A 21,348-nucleotide genomic window follows, 5' to 3' on the forward strand; every position below is an offset into this window, starting at 1 on the left:
GCTATTTCTAGGCGGAGGGATTCCTCCGCTCGTCCCGAAAAGAAATAGTCTCTAAAAGCGCCTTTCATGGTACGCCACGTAATTGTTTGATTTGGCCTATTCAAGTCTCTAAACCAGATTAATGCACGACCCCTTAATATTTGGGGTAGAAGCGCGATAATGTCAGGTCCTGACATGCTGTGATAATCCGCGAATTCCGTCAAGGTCCGAAGGAATTCCGGCGCGCTTTCACCTTCAACACCACTAAATATTAAGTGAGGGGGCGGTTTTGGCCTATTTTTAGCGGCTGGTCTAGTACCTATATTTGCTAACGTAGCTGCAAGTGTTTGAATAGTTTGGACCAAAACATTGGATGCCACACCTTGCGGTAGCGGCGGCGGAGGGTGGAAACCTCCAGCCACTTGTCCTTGACCATGCGCAGGACTATTACCAGGGCTTGGAGGGGGAGTGTTCCCAGTCGGGGGAGTATAGACTCCCGGTAACGGCGCGTTAATCGCATGCGGATCGGCAGGATTCATGACGCGACAGTTAATTAGTTCAAGCAATGGCACACGTTATGTTCACAAGTACGCGTTAAAGCACAAATAGTATTGGCAGTCTTAACGAGTCCTGGCAAGCTCGCCACTTTATGTAACCGTAAAATTTAAATGTAGGAAAGGGTCCTAATTTCACGGCGCATTAAGATATTTAATTAAAACTAAGAATTAAAGAAATTCCCAGGTTACCCGTTTAAAGGTCTTATTGACCATGACTAGTGATAAAAACCATAATTACCAGATGATCCATTTCTCTAAGGAATAACGCAGTTGTAATTTGAACTAATCACTTTATTCTCGAAACAAAACAAGTCTCAACTTGAGACTGAACGTGTAGACTGAGTACTGAGTATACAGCGGAGGCGGGGGTTTTTATCCCCGCCAAATAGATCTTTTAACTTTTTTACAAGAGCGAGTGGCGCTTAAGGCGCCATTTGTGAGAGAAATTGTGAACATAAATACAGATAAAAATGATGAAGCAGACGACTTCGGAGGAACGTGGAGGTCGTCGTTACAAGTTTCGTCATTATTCTCAATTTTTATGAAATTTCAAAGCATCACATTTTTTATTATTTGAAATTAAAATTATCAGAAAATTTTGAATTGCAAAATATCACATTTCTTTATGATTTCAAATTGAAATATCAAAATATTCGGAATTGCAAAATATCACATTTTTTACGATTTGAAATTAAAATTATATCAAAATTTTATCACATTAGGTGTAATCTAATGGCAAGTCCAGGCTTGCTCAGAACGCGATATTGTTCTGCCCCGCAAACTAATCGCAGGAGTGCATACCTTCCTTAAACGTTTCGTCTAGTTTAAAACCAGTTCAGATTCTGTATCCCAATTCTTTCGTGTAGGAACTGGGTCGATTCGACCCTGGAGCGAGTCCCGGGACTCCGAAACACCCTAAACACACGAAAAGTCCGACCGACGGGGTTGGGGAGTGGAATCTGCCCCGAAACTGCCCTGACGAAAAGTCTGCCTGAGGGCAGAACTATGCTGATACCGGGTTATGAACGACGTCATTTGTAATTTTGTAGCAATGGCGGCGGCATCTTCACCTTCACCGTCATGTTAGAAATCGAATACCTCTATTACAAGTAGTATTCATAAAGAGATGTATTATTTACAATTTAATGAGCAAAATGAAGTGATCATTAAGGAAGGGAACTATGTATTTGTGCAACATGGTAAGATAACATTGTTTGAGAACGATTTTTGTTTATGGTTTTAAGCCTTGGTGTTGTTAAGTAGTCGGTTACGGTTTATGACCATTTTAAGGCTTTGTCTGAATGTCTGTGGACATGTTATTTAAAATGGTGTCCGTTTCTTTCAGATGGTAAAATAGCGCACGTGCCAGTGACGGCTTTAGATATCTCAGCGCTACCCACTAACTGTGCCATTGTTGATGAAAACAATGTAATGTCCACAATTGTGCTGTTCTCTGATGCCCTCTTTGCCTTTGAGACTTTGACTGAGAGCGAGAAGCATGATTTGAACAGAAAGGAATACACTGAGGATTTTCAGGAACAAGAACTCCATGAGGCTATTTCCTGCATTAAAAACCCAGAAAACATGGAACAACCAATAGATAAGACACACACAACATCACCACAGATGCACATTGAAAATATTGGTATAAGACATATAAATCCTAGTGCTATACATTCCATTAATGAGCACAATAACATATCAGGTTCCCAAGAACGGGGTCTTAGTGACACAAGTTCTCCTTTTGAAAGTGGTTGTTCAAATGCAATTGACCGAGTTCCATCGAAGGATCATCAACTTGACCCATCACATAATCCTAGTTTAATAGCAGAATCGCAAGAAGAGCATAATGGGGCCACAAGTTCCAATTCAATGGTATCGACTAGTTTAAGTGGTGGTGAAGCTTCAAGGTCTAATGGTGTTACGCAATCTGAACATGAAAAGGTACACTCCAAGCATGTTTCCAATTGCAGAGGTGTGCGCAAGCGTGTCAGCAATATACTAATCATATTTTTCAATGCAGGTGGTCAGTTGCTCTGGTAAAGCACTTTGGGATGAAGCTTCAACAACATTATTAATATCACTGTATCGGGAGCATAGTCAGAAACTTAAAACGAAACGATGGTCCAAGACTCGTTTAATGAAGTATATTGAAGAGCTCTTCGTCTCTCAAGGATATAGAAACTATAGCTAGAGTTAAATTTATAATCGGTATGACACTGAATGGTATATATGCTTAGGCGGAAGGGTTCCAGATCTTGCGTTAACCCATTCACATAAACCCAATGAGTAATGAGTGCCATATTATTCTGTGCTATAAGCTTGATAATTGCATGATGTACAGTACCTTTCAAGAACGCATTGCATATAAGAAGCATGCTTAAAACATGTTCAACGCAACGCACAGGCAGTGTTAGATAGTAAATTAGTAATATATTGATTGTGTTTTCAGATGGAAAACTCTAGAACAAAGCTTTAAACGCAGCCAAAACATCAATAAGGGAAGTGGCCGTTCACGAGTTGTTTGCGAATATCAAGAGTATAACTTTGCTACTGCCTTTTCATTTACTATCATCAACGTACTTCATCGCTAATAATTGATAATTCCTTAGACAAATGGAAGAGGTGTTTCAAGATGATCCAAACATTTCACCAATTCTTGTAAGAGGTCCGGGCACATCGCTTGCAAAGGACAAAGTCATGGACATATTAAATAGGTTAGGAGGGAGACAGAGCGTTATTTTATGATGGGTCGAAAGGATATATGTTATTCCAAATTGTGTTATTATTGCATATGAGTATGTTTCTCGTCAGTTACGTGCTCGATCAGGGTTCAATTACGTCCTGCCAGCAGAGTATTACCGATTTGGTAATTGTACTGCGATGGACACAGATACAAATGTTTGGTTTATATTGTGAAATTTAAGTGCTTTTAAAATTGTGACTATTATTTCATAGAGATAGATTTATTTATGGACCTATGAAATACATCAGAAATTAAATTGGCTCAATGTTTATCAAATAGTCAAATATTAAATTTGTTCTCGAACAGTACAATTGCTCTTTCCATCACGTGATCAACACATTACACTATGCAAATGAAACGCTTAGAATATTTTGAAAATTATAAACTAATAATCTCCAAGTGGATTTTATAACCAGCAAATCCGGAAATGTGTAGCTTTTCTTGAGTACCACAAATGAACCATTCAAAACATGTATACTATTGTCTATTTGTTCCATTTTCATCACGTTATGTTCGCTTGACGGGTAATTACACAAAGATCAGAGATAATTAAGATAGTTAAAGTAACCAAATTATTGGGCATTGGCTAAGGTGTTGACTAGGGCATTGCGTTTTTGTAGTTCTTGTCGTGTCGGAGGCACACCACACTCCACATCAATTGCACGATCTATATAGTCACACGTGTCTGATTGAGCGTTACATGTTTCATCACTTAATATCAAAAACGGATTTATGGGATAAGAACGTCGGAGTTAGCGAATTCACTCCCCATCCTCGCATACTTTATTGAGAAACTTCGTCTGCTTATATTTTGACTCCACCCACAAATTCTGTATATAGCTACTTCTAGAGATCGAATTTGTGGGTGGAGTCAAAATATAAGCAGACGAAGTTTCTCAATAAAGTATGCGAGGATGGTACTAGAGGCTAAAGCTATGATCCGACGTTCTTATCCCATAAATCCGTTTTTGTTAATATAGTTTCCATGTCTTTGTCATTGGGGTCTTGGGACCAATTGTACAAAACGGCACAGGATATTATTAAATCGCACGCAATTTCAACCATCCTCAGGTTTACAAATGTTAGGATTAGAAATGTTCGTTTTAAGCGCCCGATAGTTGTCTCAATAACTACTCTGGTTTGGCTGTGTTTGTAGTTTTATAGCTTTTGTGCCTCACTTAAGCGACCATTTTGCTTAAATGGTACCATGCAAAACGAATCTAGAGGATATGCGCTATCTCCCAAAATGTCTCCATCTGTAAAATCAAGAAGCAGTCATGAAAACCGAGTTAAAACGACGACAGTGTTGATTGCCAAAGCAATAATCAGTTCATGCACAATAGTAAACTGTGTACATTGGGCCAGTCTTGTGGTCTTAGATGTCTGTTTACCATTAATGTGTGTCACATTATTGGCCGTCTTAGCCATCTTAAATAGTATAATAGAGGCCTGTAATTAGGTACATTGATCCAGTCCATTCCAGGCTCTAATACCTCTACTTTGGGATTGCAAGCTTTCTTTGTGAATAGGGAAGTAAGTCAAAATTGTGGCAGCAAATGGTAATTCAATTTGACACCCGACTGTCAGAAGAACCCTTCAAATTACACGCAGGGCCGATTTAACAATTTTTTGGGCCCAAGGCACGGCTTTAGTTCCGGGCCCCCAGCCCCCACAGGACAGTTTAAGAGAATCTAAGAGACATACTATTTTTCATATTGTAACCACGCTTACGAGATTTATAAACTCGCCCCATTCGCACGTGGCCATAAAAGCTTTGGCTAATACTAAGAATAAACTACACTGTTCCTTAGCTTCAATCATACTTTATTAAACTAACTAAATTAATTAAATAATAATTAAATGCCACTTGCATTATACAAATAAAGAACTTATAATAATTACTGATAATAAGGATGAAGTCCAATCCTAGGGCAAAGCCCTTCACTCGAGCGACTACTACATCTTAGTAGTAAAGGAGAACTGACTTTATGTCATAAGCAGACGATGCTTATATAGTACGGGGAAAGGTCAGAGGTAACTCGGTGTGTTAATCCTCTATGTAACCGCACACCCCTGGAGTAGAAACCCAGGAGGTCCCTTGATTATTTCGGGAGGTTACATCCCCCCAGACGACAAGAGTTGGACTTCATCGGCAGAAAACTTAATTACATAAATCTTCTAATTTTAACATAACAGAATAATAGTAATTAACTTTAAACAATGTAACAGATAGTTAAAAGATTCCAGTTAACTAGCATACTAGGTTAATCATTTAAAGTTATAAATAAATTGACGAAAGCAGGAACTGTAGCATCGGTTGGCTCGTCCTAGCTTTTTCATCCTCGCATGGTAGAATACGTCCAGTCAGATCTGAAGCAGCCGTATCAGACGATATTGTTGAGGAAGTCTTCGCAGATTGGTGGTGCATACTTCCACCGTTCGTTGAAGAACTTGACTCAGGATCGTCCTCTGTAGGCGTTGACTGCTGACTGTAGTTTCTTCTCTTAAGGGAATGTCCCGTTGAGATAAGCCAAGTAATTAAACTTGCTTCTGAAGAAGTTCAGTATGAGTTGAACATTGTGATCGTAGTGAATTGTTGTAAAGGAAGGTTTTTGAGCGACCATCAAACTCAATAGTGCATGTCACGGCTAGTCCAATCCGCAGTGCGGAACCGCAACGTTACTACCCTAACTTTACTCTAACAACTAATTACTACAAACTACGATTACACTAAGGCTTAGCATAGCCAAAGCAAAATCTAAATGGACCAGGATTCTTCGTGTCCTGGCAAGCTCGCCATTTATGTAACCACGCTTACGAGATTTATAAACTCGCCCCATTCGCACGTGGCCATAAAAGCTTTGGCTAATACTAAGAATAAACTACACTGTTCCTTAGCTTCAATCATACTTTATTAAACTAACTAAATTAATTAAATAATAATTAAATGCCACTTGCATTATACAAATAAAGAACTTATAATAATTACTGATAATAAGGATGAAGTCCAATCCTAGGGCAAAGCCCTTCACTCGAGCGACTACTACATCTTAGTAGTAAAGGAGAACTGACTTTATGTCATAAGCAGACGATGCTTATATAGTACGGGGAAAGGTCAGAGGTAACTCGGTGTGTTAATCCTCTATGTAACCGCACACCCCTGGAGTAGAAACCCAGGAGGTCCCTTGATTATTTCGGGAGGTTACAATATGTTTAATTGACTTAAGACTTAACTGCATATTTAAATTTCTTTTTGAACTCAATAGTAAAATTTCTTTCTTTCTAACTCAAAACATTTATCAATTATCTATAATAGTCTATGAAGTCGTTTAGTAAATCCTTTTCAATATATATCAAAGATAAAGATCTTAATTTATTCTGGGCTAATGTGGCTCTTATGTAGTTCTTAAGTAAATTCTCAAAATAAATTCTAAGTTTGGAAAAGTTGAAATGATATTATTGGTACGAATGAAGGAATGAAAGAATTCTGGGTTTTTTTTTCATTCTTAACGAAATTCTTGAAATGTAGCAGTTTGTTTTCAAGCTCTTCAAAATTTAAATCATTGAAATACGTTTCTGCCAATTCTTGGAAAGATTCATCGGGCGAATTAATGTTAAAAATAGGTTTGAACTTTTCATCAGTGTCCTTGTTAACTTCAGTTGTTTTTTTTTAGTATTTGTCATTAGATTGTCACATAAGACATAAAACACTTGTTTTGAAAGCGTCCCGTCCTCTCAAAGTGTTATCATCGATGTGGTTCTTAGTTTGGCCTACCCTGTTGTACTCGTTCTAGTACTAGTACCCGTAGACGTGAAAGAGTAGCGCGTTTGGCAGTATAGAATTTTTCGTTCGTCATTTAAGGGAGAGTGAATGGGAGAGAATTGTGGTGAGGTGATTTTTACGTTCGTGTATTTTAAGAGGATGGGGATTATAATAGTAACTTTAAGCATTACATTTAATTCTAATTATTTTTGTTAGGGCATCGAGGGGTTATTCACTCTCATTTTCTCTACTTCTTTTAATGGACATTTACGGGTATTTCGTTTAACCACTGTTAAAGGATGCTCATAGTGGGGATACTCACTATTATAATTATAACAGAAGTAAAAAAATGAAGTAATCATTTTAAAATAGTTAAGGTAACGCATTGAGGGCTATTCACTCAAATGTTCTCTACGCCTGTCAAGTACGGTGCGATGTGGATACTATTACGAGCCAGACTTGTAAATAGGGGATACCAGAGAGCCTGTTACACCCAAGAAACTTCACAGGACACCCTGAAAAAATATTTTTAGGGGGGTCGGGTACCACCCTGGTACCCTGAAAAATTCGGGCAATGAGAACTCTCCCCCCTAACCACAGACCAAACCAGCTCACAAAAAAGAGAAAAATATAAAATGACGAATATTTCCCCTCAAAACTGTGGCCGGAATGCATCCGTCCCTCCCTCACAAATTTTTTTTGGGCCCGCTTCCTAACTCCCTAGCCTCTGTTTCCTTCCCTCCCTTTAGGCGAGTGTGACGCGGTTTCTAGGATCAAGAGTTCAAGACTCAAAAGTTAAAAATACGCGGGTTGACCTCGACACCAAAATAGTTGTATGCCTCAGTATGATATTCAAGTTATTTTATTTTTTTATTTTATTTTATTTTATTTATTTACTTTTGTTCACTAGGGAGCCCCGGGTAGCCAAGAAAACTGGGCTCCCGATGAAATTATCACTATTTACTAGTCTGTTACGAGCCCAACCCTTGGGTCGCCTTGTTCTTTCCTGCGCCTTCATCAAAGAACCGTTTACGTAGTTTTCCCCCTTTCTTCGTTACTTTTGTAAATTATCTCTTTTGTGAGCTGAGCAATTATTTAAAATATTTAAAGTTATCACGAACACCCTGAATAAAGCTTATCAAGGAATCATAAAATGCAACTCCAGTGTTTAATGACGGTCAGTAACAACACGGATTCAAAATGATATTTCTTTCTCCGAGGATTGCGACTTCTGAAAATACATTTCCATTGAATGTTAAGTTTATTTTCGTCTTTTTTTTCTTACTTTATAAATTGCCATAATGTTTTGGGTAACGGATTTTTCAACATTAGGCTGCCGTTACATCTCACCTGGCTTTTCCATGGTGTCAGTGACGGTATGTTTCGGTAGAGAAAGAGGGGGAAATATATTTTTTGGTTTTTTATTTTCTCAATTTTTGAAAACTAGCTGATTACCGGCCCCTCAGATATCCGGGCCCTACGCAATTGCCTAACTTGCCTAGTGGTTAATCCGGCCCTGATTACACGCATTAAATACCTGCACTTATTTCTGCCAACTTAGGGTAGATAAACGAATTTGCGTAAACTCGAGCGTCATGTACGGAACCAGGGTAGCCACAAAATACGTCTAATAAGCGATGGTTGCTATCGCAGATGACCTGAAACTTTCAACAAGTGTGATCATTACAGATCTGGTAATAGCGAGTGTATTGTAAACTTCAATCTAATCTACCTGAATTGAGTAATCCATCTTGCGGTTAAAATACGTCTCTGGCTTGGTATGTGGGGCGTTTATTACGACATGACTGCCATCAAGTGCACCTAAGATTATGTGCGTGTAATATATAAATTATTCCAAACATATGTCACCTGCTTGATCAACAGACAATTTGCCCCTTACGCATAAAGGGTTATCCTTTCATAATAAGGCTCGTGGATCACATAGCAAATGACATACCTAGTACGTGTGGAATCTGAGGAATAGAATAGAACCCTTCCATTTTCGGTGATGTATTTCTTGGCCAGCAAATGATACTTTTTGCAATAGAATCTAAGTACGCATTAAGTCGTGAGATGATGTTTCGCACCGAGTTTTTAGTGATATTAAAGCGGTCTGATATTTCTACTAGAGTTTCTCCACGGTGTCCAACAAACCATAGAAACGCTAATATGTGTTTGTTAGGCGACATCAATTCCCGTCCACCACCTTGAAATATTTACCTTTAGTAAAGTATTTTACCCTAATGCCTATTGAGATAAAGTGCCAATGGTTCAGTAATTACCTTGTGGTCTTTCTTTGAGATAGAACTCTGAAGCTTCGAACTTTGCGGTCAATTGTTCATAAAAAGCCTTCTTTACTCTGAAGAATGTCTTAAATTCGTACGCAGTATAATTGCTAACAACGGCGCATTCATAATGCAATATACTAACTCGGAAATCTCTGCCAAGTCCCATGCAAACGTTTATAATGTCCATTTCTTCGTCTGACGATGAAGAAGATTCCAAAAACTGCATTATAATTTCGAGTTCTCTTTCATTCACTGCCACCGGTGCTTCGGACGCCATCTTGATTTATGACGATACAACTTCCAGTCACGTGCGAAAGAAGCCGGGAGTCTGGGACTGCGAAAAGTCTGCAAAGAAACAAGACCGAGCCTAGGACTAAAAATCTTGGACTGCTGGCAGTCCCAGGGCGAACTTTTGGTTTTGCTCCAGTTCGCTGCAACACACAATTGACCTTTGGACCTCACTTTTCCTTAACCCATTACTATCCTGTCAGAACCATAAGAGTGAAACTGGAACTGCTCATCTGTGCCAGGCCTGCTCAAGATCATCCATTAGATTACAGCTATTAATCTTTGGTTTAAGTGTTCTAAAATTGATTTAAGAAGATAATTTTTATCATCTAAGTTTTAAGACTAAAACAAAATAATTTTTATCATCTAAGTTTTAAGACTAAAACAAAATAATTTTTATCATCTAAGTTTTAAGACAAAAACAAAATAATTTTTATCATCTAAGTTTTAAGACTAAAACAAAATAATTTTTATCATCTAAGTTTTAAGACTAAAACAAAATAATTTTATCATCTAAGTTTTAAGACTAAAACAAAATAATTTTATCATCTAAGTTTTAAGACTAAAACAAAATAATTTTTATAATCTAAGTTTTAAGACTAAAACAAAATATCACGAATGATCTTTAGTTTGTGGTTTGAGATTATTATTATAAAAATAATATTTTTTGTTTCATACGTTTTAGGTTTTGTGGACTAGATTTAGGAACATTTAAGTATTTGTACATTTTGTGGAATTTCCTCTGTTTTTTGGTTTTGAAGTTAAGGCTCTTGAAGGTTTAGGTTTCATCGCTCTATCTTGTGTAGCGTTCTTATGTTTATCCATTTTAACTTGGGTTTTCATTGGGTTTTCGTTTTTAACTTGAGTTTTCATTGGTTTATCCTTTTGATGGATAGTTTTTGTAGCTTTTATTCTTTTTATCTTTAGTTTTGTCTCTTGTTGCTTCATTACTGCAATCCTTTTCTTTCTTGTCATTTTTTAAATGATCTAAATTTTTTTTAATTTGGAAATAGTTGCGTAAAGTTTATCACGCAAGTTTTAACCTCCCTTGCAAAGATTGGAAGCCATAGTGGAGATAAATTATTGTAACTCAGCATTAGTAATTTTTCTCAACCAGATTTTGTAGAAAAACTCTATGCTTTCTGTATCAAATGCTTCCAATACTTCTGGGAGGGTTTTTAATCCTTCTGTAAATAATTGCCACATGTTTTTATTTTGGTGGACCTTTTTTATACAGACCTAGTTAAGTGATTAATTTTAATAATTATTTGCAGAAACCCAAAGTATAATTTACTTACTTTAATTGTTTTGCTTTTATGCTCCTTGAAAGCTTCTGAATTATTGTAGTTACGGACCGTATCATTCATTTCTTTAACAAAGTCACGAAAGGCTACTTTAGGAAAAAACATTCCTCCTCGATTTTTGTACAACAGTTCAATTGGCAGCTGCTTTACCTTTTCTTCATCATCAAGTGACAATTTAAAAGTTAAACCGTGAACATTACGGTACAAAGGTTTAGATTTTGAAGTTAATCGAGTAGAATGTTGTAGCCGCTTAGAAACTTTCCACATTTCACCGAATGTACCTCCGCCTAATCTCACTATTCCACTTAAAGTTTCTTGTTTATTAAAGCCCTGGCTTGACATGATTTTGTTATCACGAAACATTTCCTCAGCAAAGCCTTCTGGTGACTCTAATTGATTATCACAATTGTCATCCTCTTATGTGGCAATACATAAAGCTATAGCTACTAGTTTGGATAAGTTAGTTAGGGATTTACCTACGTTAATAAATAGAAGTTCAACTCCTCAGCCGGGAAAAGTCCCTATCGAACCTCCAGAAAGGTTAGCTTTTATGGGATCATCTAACGATAACGCCACCGAGTTTTTAGCAGCTTTTGAGGAGTATGCAAAATTTCATAAGCTATCAAATGAAGAAAGGTTAGCTGCATTGCCTCTCCTATTACGAGGGCATGCCTTGTATTGGTATAGGGATTTAGTCCGTCAATATGACGATATGTGTAGTGTAAACCCTTCCCACCCTCATCTAGCTCGGAGAACATTTAAGAGACACTTTAAAGTTCAGTTTAGAGATTCCGAAGCTGACTCTAAGCTTAAGATAGAGATAAACCATAGAAGTCAGAAAGATAAGGAGTCGGTGGAGGATTTCTTCGGGGAAGTTATGAAGTTGAATCTAGGGATGACCCATCCCCTTTCCGAAAAGGAGTTAGTTCCTATTATTAAAAGTAATTTGAAAGATGAACTTAGAACTCCCCTCCTTTTCTTACAATTTACCACTATGGAACAGTTAAGGAATTCCTGTAAAACCATAGAAAAGGATATTGAAGTTAGGAAAAAGAACGCTGAGAAAAGGGAAGAGCCCAGCTAATAAGGGCTCTGCCCATAGTCAGTGTTCCCCCGGGCATTGTCGAAGCCCTTATCCTACTTCTCCTTTACATCCTAAATGGGAATATCCCTTGAAACCCTTAGACTCTAGATCGCAAGCTAGAGCTCAAAACACTTCAAATAGAGGTCAACGATCTTATAATAGATATTATAACCAGAGATCGAAGTCCCCTGGTCGTCAATTGGCCTTGTCTCACCCATCTACTCGTTCTATCACTTGTTTTAGTTGTCAGGAGCCAGGTCATCTTGCACCCGACTGTCCAAACAAAAAGATGATCCAGTCGGGGGAAGCCCAGACGGGAGAAGTCCCTCGTGGTACCTCTCCCGGTGCCCAATAAATTCCCCTAACAAGAAGCGTGTCGCGTTCCCCCTGCGGATCGAATCCGTCAGGAAGGGTTCAGTTTATAAAAGGGTTACTATCCCCGTTACTTTTGAACACGCGACAGTTCACGCTAAATTAGATAGTGGGGCCGATGCCTCTTTTGTCAGTCTAGATCAATGGCAAAAAATTTGTAAACATAGAAATTCTTCAGAATTACCTGAAGATGAACAACTAGATTGTGTAGTTTGGGGCGACGGCCGTTATACGTTAACAAAAGGTTCTCACGAACTTGAGTTTACTCTTAAGTCAAATGAAAGTGAGAAACAATTTAAATTTAAATTCTACATAGTTCCTTCCCTCAATAGTGACTTTATACTAGGTCAAGATTTTCTTGAGGAAAATAGGGTCAAATTAGATTTTGAATCATCTCAATGCTTAGTAGGTAACTTAAGGATCCCTTTTTCAATACCATCAGAAAAGGATCCAATAGATAAGGAGATTGTAGAGAATATTAGGGACGCAGTTTCCGCAGCCCCTATCTCTGAGGAACAACGTCATCAACTAGAAACCCTTTTATTAAAATTTCCTGAGTTGTTTTCTGATAAAGTAGGAAGAACAGGACTAGTCTTCCACGAGATTCATACGGGTACTAGTCCGCCCATCAAATCTCAACCTTATCGTGTTAATGACCAGAAAAGGAAAATTATTGAACAACATGTTAGGGAAATGTTGGATGACGGGATAATTAGACCCTCAGTATCTCCTTGGGCTTCGCCCGTAGTTTTAGTTTATCAAACAAAACGGGGTAAACCCTATAGGTTTTGTGTTGATTACAGAAAACTAAATCAAGTTACCATCAAAGATCCTTATCCCTTACCTAATATAGAGGATATGTTAGCTAGAGTATAGGAAGGCCAAAATACATAACTACACCTGACCTTAAATCAGGGTACTGGCAAGTGGAAATGCACCCTAAGAGTAGAGAAAAAACAGCTTTTGTGACTCATATGGGAAAGTACGAATTCAATGTACTCTCTTTTGGGCTTTGTAATGCCCCTAGCTCCTTTCAGCGCTTAATCGACGAGATTTTTAGAGATGCCGATTACTTACAATTAATCGATTATTTAGATGATTTAATCTCGCTTAGCGAAGATTGGGATCAGCACTTAACGTGTTTAGAGTACGTCTTAAATAGATTAAAGGAAGCGGGTCTCACCCTTCAGTTGAAGAAATGTCGGTTCGCCCAAAAAGAAGCTACCATATTTGGTCACATTGTAAATGAAAAAGGAGTGCATATAGATCCTTCTAAGATAGAAGCCATTCAGAAATTTCCTCCTCCTAAAAATATTAAGGAGGTTCAGAGATTTTTAGGGATGGCAGGTTGGCACAATAGGTTTATTAGCCACTATTCTCAAATAGTAGCCCCTATTAATAAACTTAAAAGAAAGGATCAAAAATTTATTTGGGGTTTCGAACAGCAACAAGCGTTCGAAAAAATTAAGGAAGCCATTTGTAAAGCTCGTCCGTTAGCTTCCTTTAGAAGGGATTCCCCGTGCATTTTAACTACAGATGCTAGTGATGCAGGGTTAGGTGCCCTTCTTTCCCAAATTCAGGATAATATAGAAGTCCCTATAGCTTATGCTAGCACAGGGCTAAAAGATGCCGAAACAAGGTACTCCACTAGCGAGAAAGAGTGTTTAGCCATATTTTGGGCAGTTGTAAAGTTTAGGCCCTTTCTAGAAGGTCGTCAATTCACTGTCCTCACTGACCATCAGGCTTTACAGTGGTTGTTTAATTGTCATCCTCTTATGTGGCAATACATAAAGCTATAGCTACTAGTTTGGATAAGTTAGTTAGGGATTTACCTACGTTAATAAATAGAAGTTCAACTCCTCAGCCGGGAAAAGTCCCTATCGAACCTCCAGAAAGGTTAGCTTTTATGGGATCATCTAACGATAACGCCACCGAGTTTTTAGCAGCTTTTGAGGAGTATGCAAAATTTCATAAGCTATCAAATGAAGAAAGGTTAGCTGCATTGCCTCTCCTATTACGAGGGCATGCCTAGTATTGGTATAGGGATTTAGTCCGTCAATATGACGATATGTGTAGTGTAAACCCTTCCCACCCTCATCTAGCTCGGAGAACATTTAAGAGACACTTTAAAGTTCAGTTTAGAGATTCCGAAGCTGACTCTAAGCTTAAGATAGAGATAAACCATAGAAGTCAGAAAGATAAGGAGTCGGTGGAGGATTTCTTCGGGGAAGTTATGAAGTTGAATCTAGGGATGACCCATCCCCTTTCCGAAAAGGAGTTAGTTCCTATTATTAAAAGTAATTTGAAAGATGAACTTAGAACTCCCCTCCTTTTCTTACAATTTACCACTATGGAACAGTTAAGGAATTCCTGTAAAACCATAGAAAAGGATATTGAAGTTAGGAAAAAGAACGCTGAGAAAAGGGAAGAGCCCAGCTAATAAGGGCTCTGCCCATAGTCAGTGTTCCCCCGGGCATTGTCGAAGCCCTTATCCTACTTCTCCTTTACATCCTAAATGGGAATATCCCTTGAAACCCTTAGACTCTAGATCGCAAGCTAGAGCTCAAAACACTTCAAATAGAGGTCAACGATCTTATAATAGATATTATAACCAGAGATCGAAGTCCCCTGGTCGTCAATTGGCCTTGTCTCACCCATCTACTCGTTCTATCACTTGTTTTAGTTGTCAGGAGCCAGGTCATCTTGCACCCGACTGTCCAAACAAAAAGATGATCCAGTCGGGGGAAGCCCAGACGGGAGAAGTCCCTCGTGGTACCTCTCCCGGTGCCCAATAAATTCCCCTAACAAGAAGCGTGTCGCGTTCCCCCTGCGGATCGAATCCGTCAGGAAGGGTTCAGTTTATAAAAGGGTTACTATCCCCGTTACTTTTGAACACGCGACAGTTCACGCTAAATTAGATAGTGGGGCCGATGCCTCTTTTGTCAGTCTAGATCAATGGCAAAAAATTTGTAAACATAGAAATTCTTCAGAATTACCTGAAGATGAACAACTAGATTGTGTAGTTTGGGGCGACGGCCGTTATACGTTAACAAAAGGTTCTCACGAACTTGAGTTTACTCTTAAGTCAAATGAAAGTGAGAAACAATTTAAATTTAAATTCTACATAGTTCCTTCCCTCAATAGTGACTTTATACTAGGTCAAGATTTTCTTGAGGAAAATAGGGTCAAATTAGATTTTGAATCATCTCAATGCTTAGTAGGTAACTTAAGGATCCCTTTTTCAATACCATCAGAAAAGGATCCAATAGATAAGGAGATTGTAGAGAATATTAGGGACGCAGTTTCCGCAGCCCCTATCTCTGAGGAACAACGTCATCAACTAGAAACCCTTTTATTAAAATTTCCTGAGTTGTTTTCTGATAAAGTAGGAAGAACAGGACTAGTCTTCCACGAGATTCATACGGGTACTAGTCCGCCCATCAAATCTCAACCTTATCGTGTTAATGACCAGAAAAGGAAAATTATTGAACAACATGTTAGGGAAATGTTGGATGACGGGATAATTAGACCCTCAGTATCTCCTTGGGCTTCGCCCGTAGTTTTAGTTTATCAAACAAAACGGGGTAAACCCTATAGGTTTTGTGTTGATTACAGAAAACTAAATCAAGTTACCATCAAAGATCCTTATCCCTTACCTAATATAGAGGATATGTTAGCTAGAGTATAGGAAGGCCAAAATACATAACTACACCTGACCTTAAATCAGGGTACTGGCAAGTGGAAATGCACCCTAAGAGTAGAGAAAAAACAGCTTTTGTGACTCATATGGGAAAGTACGAATTCAATGTACTCTCTTTTGGGCTTTGTAATGCCCCTAGCTCCTTTCAGCGCTTAATCGACGAGATTTTTAGAGATGCCGATTACTTACAATTAATCGATTATTTAGATGATTTAATCTCGCTTAGCGAAGATTGGGATCAGCACTTAACGTGTTTAGAGTACGTCTTAAATAGATTAAAGGAAGCGGGTCTCACCCTTCAGTTGAAGAAATGTCGGTTCGCCCAAAAAGAAGCTACCATATTTGGTCACATTGTAAATGAAAAAGGAGTGCATATAGATCCTTCTAAGATAGAAGCCATTCAGAAATTTCCTCCTCCTAAAAATATTAAGGAGGTTCAGAGATTTTTAGGGATGGCAGGTTGGCACAATAGGTTTATTAGCCACTATTCTCAAATAGTAGCCCCTATTAATAAACTTAAAAGAAAGGATCAAAAATTTATTTGGGGTTTCGAACAGCAACAAGCGTTCGAAAAAATTAAGGAAGCCATTTGTAAAGCTCGTCCGTTAGCTTCCTTTAGAAGGGATTCCCCGTGCATTTTAACTACAGATGCTAGTGATGCAGGGTTAGGTGCCCTTCTTTCCCAAATTCAGGATAATATAGAAGTCCCTATAGCTTATGCTAGCACAGGGCTAAAAGATGCCGAAACAAGGTACTCCACTAGCGAGAAAGAGTGTTTAGCCATATTTTGGGCAGTTGAAAAGTTTAGGCCCTTTCTAGAAGGTCGTCAATTCACTGTCCTCACTGACCATCAGGCTTTACAGTGGTTGTTTAATATTAGGGAACCTAATTCTCGTCTAGTTAAATGGGCAATGTACCTTCAGACCTTTGACTTTACAATTAAGCATAAAAAAGGAGTAGAAAATGTAGTAGCCGACGCTTTATCGAGAGCTCCGATAAACGTCCTTAGCATCAACCTTAGCTCTGCTACTTCTAATTCTACAAGTAATATGGATCCAACTAGTAGTAGTACCAGTAAAAATTCTACCGGTAGTAGTAATTCAACTTCCTCTAGTGAGCCTGTTGAAGGTCGGATACGTCCTTCAGATCCTAGAGCTTTATATTCAGTCTTTACCATAGAAGACGTAAGAAAGTCTCAAAGGGAAGACCCATTTGCTTCCCCTATTATCACTCCCTGCAAAGACCTAACCCAGTTAGGCATAAAATGTTCGAAATGAAAAATGATCTTCTTTATAGAAGACCTTACAGGAACCATCCTGAAAAGATTTATTTACCTCTTCGTTTAAGGCTAGAAGCCATGAGGTTATTACACGACCACCCTTCATCGGCTCACAGGGGCAAAGATAAGACCCTTAGTAAAGTTACATATACATATTGGTGGCCCTCTATAATTAGTGACGTCCAGGATTATGTTCGAGGATGCTCTTTATGCCAACAATTTAAGGCTAGAAACAGGAAAAAGCCAGGGCTAATGCAACCCTCAGAAATAACAAGTCCTTGGGACCAGATTAGTGTCGACATAATGGGACCTTACCCTTCCAGTAGACACCACTATAAATATTTAATAGTCTTTGTCGATTACATGACTAAATTTGTGGAAATGATTCCACTAAAAACTATTACTGCTAAGACCTGTGTACAGGCTTTTAAGTCTATTATTACTAGGTGGGGAGCACCGAAAGCTATTCTTAGTGATAGAGGGGTACAGTTTACTTCAAAACTTTGGCTGCAAACTTGCAGAGCATTTCGAATTAACCCAAAGTTTACCACCCCCTATACTCCTAAGGGAAACCCCACTGAAAGAGTCAATAGAGTAATAGGCGAGTTAATATCGTTTTATGTAGGGAATCACCATGATAGATGGGATGAATCCCTTGACCTTCTTCAGTTCGCAATAAATTCCGCACCCCATGATACGACGGGAAGATCCCCTTTCTTCTTGAACTTAGGGCGGGAGCCACGTCTCCCTTGGGATTTAGATATTGAAGAACCCATTCAGGACAATGACGACCCCAGTCGTGATAAGGCTTTGAAGGTTCTTAAGGAACAATTAGCATTCAGTAATGAATTGTCTATGTTAGCTAAAGCCCACCAAAAGAAATACTATGACCTCCGCCATGACCCTTTAGAGTTTGAGGTAGGAACTTTAGTATGGATGGAAACTCGTCCTTTATCTAGTACGACGGGTCAGCTTATGAAAAAGCTTAGTCCTAAATGGGCAGGTCCCTTTAAGATAGTTGCAAAACATTCCCCCGTTGTCTATGAGTTAGAGGATGCTAACTCAAGGCAGAATGTAGGGAAGGTTAATCTCGAACATCTGAAACTCTACTGGACAAACGTAGCTGTCTTCGACCAGGCCGGAAATGCCCCCACTTCTCAATCGGACGTTGCAGACGAAATTGAACCTAGTCCTTCTACGGATGGTGATAGAGCGCTCCACCAGCCTGAAGAGACTTCCTCAATCACGTCATCCGAATCATCATCATCTTCTACGTCACCGTCACCGCCTCAGGACGGTCAGGAAATCAATCAACCGATTATTCCTGTTATGCTAGATGTCCTTCAAACCTCGACATCAACTACTCTAGAAGATCAAGCAGCGGATCAACAGATCCCTCCTGCAGTTCGAGATGATTCACATCAACCTACAGATTCTGATAGTGAACCGGGCATGGCCCTTTTCGAAGACCCACCTCTCCTCCTTTTTACCTATCACGATATGAGGGCTTTTCAGCTCGATCATCCCTCTAATGATAGTCCGCCTTCTGCGGCAAGGGAGGCTTCCCCGTCTGATCATGAATCAGTCGTGGAAACTAAGCTACCTACACCAACATCCAGTTTTACAGAAGAAATTGTAACGCCGGAGGACAAATCAACCTCTTCTGACCAAACAGAATCGGAACCGGCGTTGCAACATTCTCCTTCTTCTGGTTTTTCGGAGGAAATAGTACCTCCTGAACCGATTTCTACTCCTTCGGAGGAAATATCTAACCCTGAACAGATTCCTCAACCGCAATCCCAATCACAGCGTGCGTGTGACAGTTCGTCGACCACGTTGTCAGAATCAATGAGAACTCCTCGTCTAAATAGGGCAACATTACCCGACATTTATTTAGAACCGTTTAAATTGGGATGGCGCCGAGAGGTGTGTAAGAGGGCGACGGTTCAGCCCGGAGGTAATGAAGTAGACATCTACTATCGACCTCCTGATGATAAAAGGTTAAGGTCACCCTATGAAGTTCAAGTTTACCTTAACAATAATAAGATCGCGACCCTAAAAAGGGAATACTTCTGTTTCTCCCGAGAGCCAATTTCCGTTTTTCCTTGGGAATTTATTTCCCAAGCAACAAAGAGAACATACTAAAAATCATTATTCTTAGATGGCCGAAGGAGGAAACGAGGGGGAAGACACTTGAGAACTCAGGTGTACAATATGACTTGAACTCAATGTACTGTCAAAGCTGAACTCTGAGTTCCGAAGGATTTGAACTCGATGCGCTGTCAAAGCTGAACTCTTTTGAACTCAGGTGTACACAGAGATCTAGAGCGTCTACCCCCTCGGGAGGAAAGGATCAAGGACGCCCTATTTATTTCGACCCTCCAGTAGGAGCAACAATTAGAAATAATACAAGATCAAGCATATCCAAAGTAGAATCTTCACAAAAAATCTGCGCCAAATACGCAGAGTTCTGCCTCAACTGCGGCCAAGACTCACACGAAGTAAAAGACTGCTATTTTCCTAAAAGGCAAAAGGGGGAACCTCTCCGTTGCATTGAATGCGGACGAAGGGAGCACTTATCAAAAGATTGCAAGACCCCTCCTGATGAAATACTGTTAGTATTAAATATCACACAAGAGGAAAGAAGTTCCCTAATTGAAGACGCCTCATCTAGTCAAGAGCTCCTCAAGAAGGAAAATCAAAGAAAGAACGAATTGAAACCACAGTTGGCAGAGTTAAAAGGCCGAGGACTCCAGACTCACCTCGAGAAGAAAATAACGGAAGTAGTGAAACGAGAAATAGACAATAAAGGAGAATATCATGCTGGACGTGATCACATTGATATGGAGAACGAAGGTTTGGATGAACCTCCTACAATTCCGCCTTCTCCCACAGAAATCAAATCTGATATAGAGTCTCGGGCCAACTTTGACGAAGCCCAAGAAGCTCATGACGGTTATCAAGAAATCGAGCATGGCCCTGTTGCAGCCTTCAGGCATCAAAAGATACCTGATCTAGGTCTCCGAGTACCGTGGCCTCAACCTCCGGCACGGTTTCCTGCCCCTCCTGCTCCCCAAAAATGGAGCCCAGTGTTGGATCTAGACGAGGAAGATAAGCTCCGTTGGGAACGCTTTGGACGATTGGGGTGGACCCCGAAATTACCTCCAAAAATATTAATTCCAGCAAAGGTTGAAGGGGCTAAACACCCTCTTGTTTGGAATACCATAGTCTGCAAACGATGCAGAAAAACGGGCCATCATGTCGTGTCGGATTGCCCGGGAGGACGTAGCAAAGAGTCTCTTGCCCGTCGGGAAGCCAGAAGACGTGCGAGATTAGAGAAAAAACATTCGTCTAATGCGCTATTAATTACACCAAGCATGGAAAATAATACATGGCACCAATAGCACGTACAGTATAAGATCATAGTTCAAATTTTTAAGGGAAATTCAAACGTGAAGCCATTCAAGCCAAGTGTAAAGTCAGCTTACAAAGTTACATTATTTACATATATCAGAAATGCTTTAGCTAAGCTGTTATGTATTCCTGCTAATATGAAGTAGAAATATATTTAAATATAAATGTAAGAAAGTTATTTTGAAATAGAAATATATTTAAATATAAATGTAAGAAAGTTATTTTGAAATAGAAATATATTTAAATATAAATGTAAGAAAGTTATTTTGAAATAGAAATATATTTAAATATAAATGTAAGAAAGTTATTTTGAAATAGAAATATATTTAAATAGAAATGTAAGAAAGTTATTTTGAAATAGAAATATATTTAAATATAAATGTAAGAAAGTTATTTTGAAATAGAAATATTTTTAAATATAAATGTAAGAAAGTTATTTATTCATTTAATAAACAGAAAGTTTAGTTTAAACAATTTTTTTAATGAGACTAATTTTAAGGGCAAAAAATAAACTGTGACATAACCCACTTGATTATTAACTTTTAATCTTAAAGGGAGGGTAAGCCCATTATGT

The sequence above is a fragment of the Phalangium opilio genome, unplaced genomic scaffold, assembly GCF_054372755.1.
Source record: "Phalangium opilio isolate 3A_F unplaced genomic scaffold, DU_Popi_V2 ptg001388l_1, whole genome shotgun sequence".
Taxonomy (NCBI): domain Eukaryota; kingdom Metazoa; phylum Arthropoda; class Arachnida; order Opiliones; family Phalangiidae; genus Phalangium; species Phalangium opilio.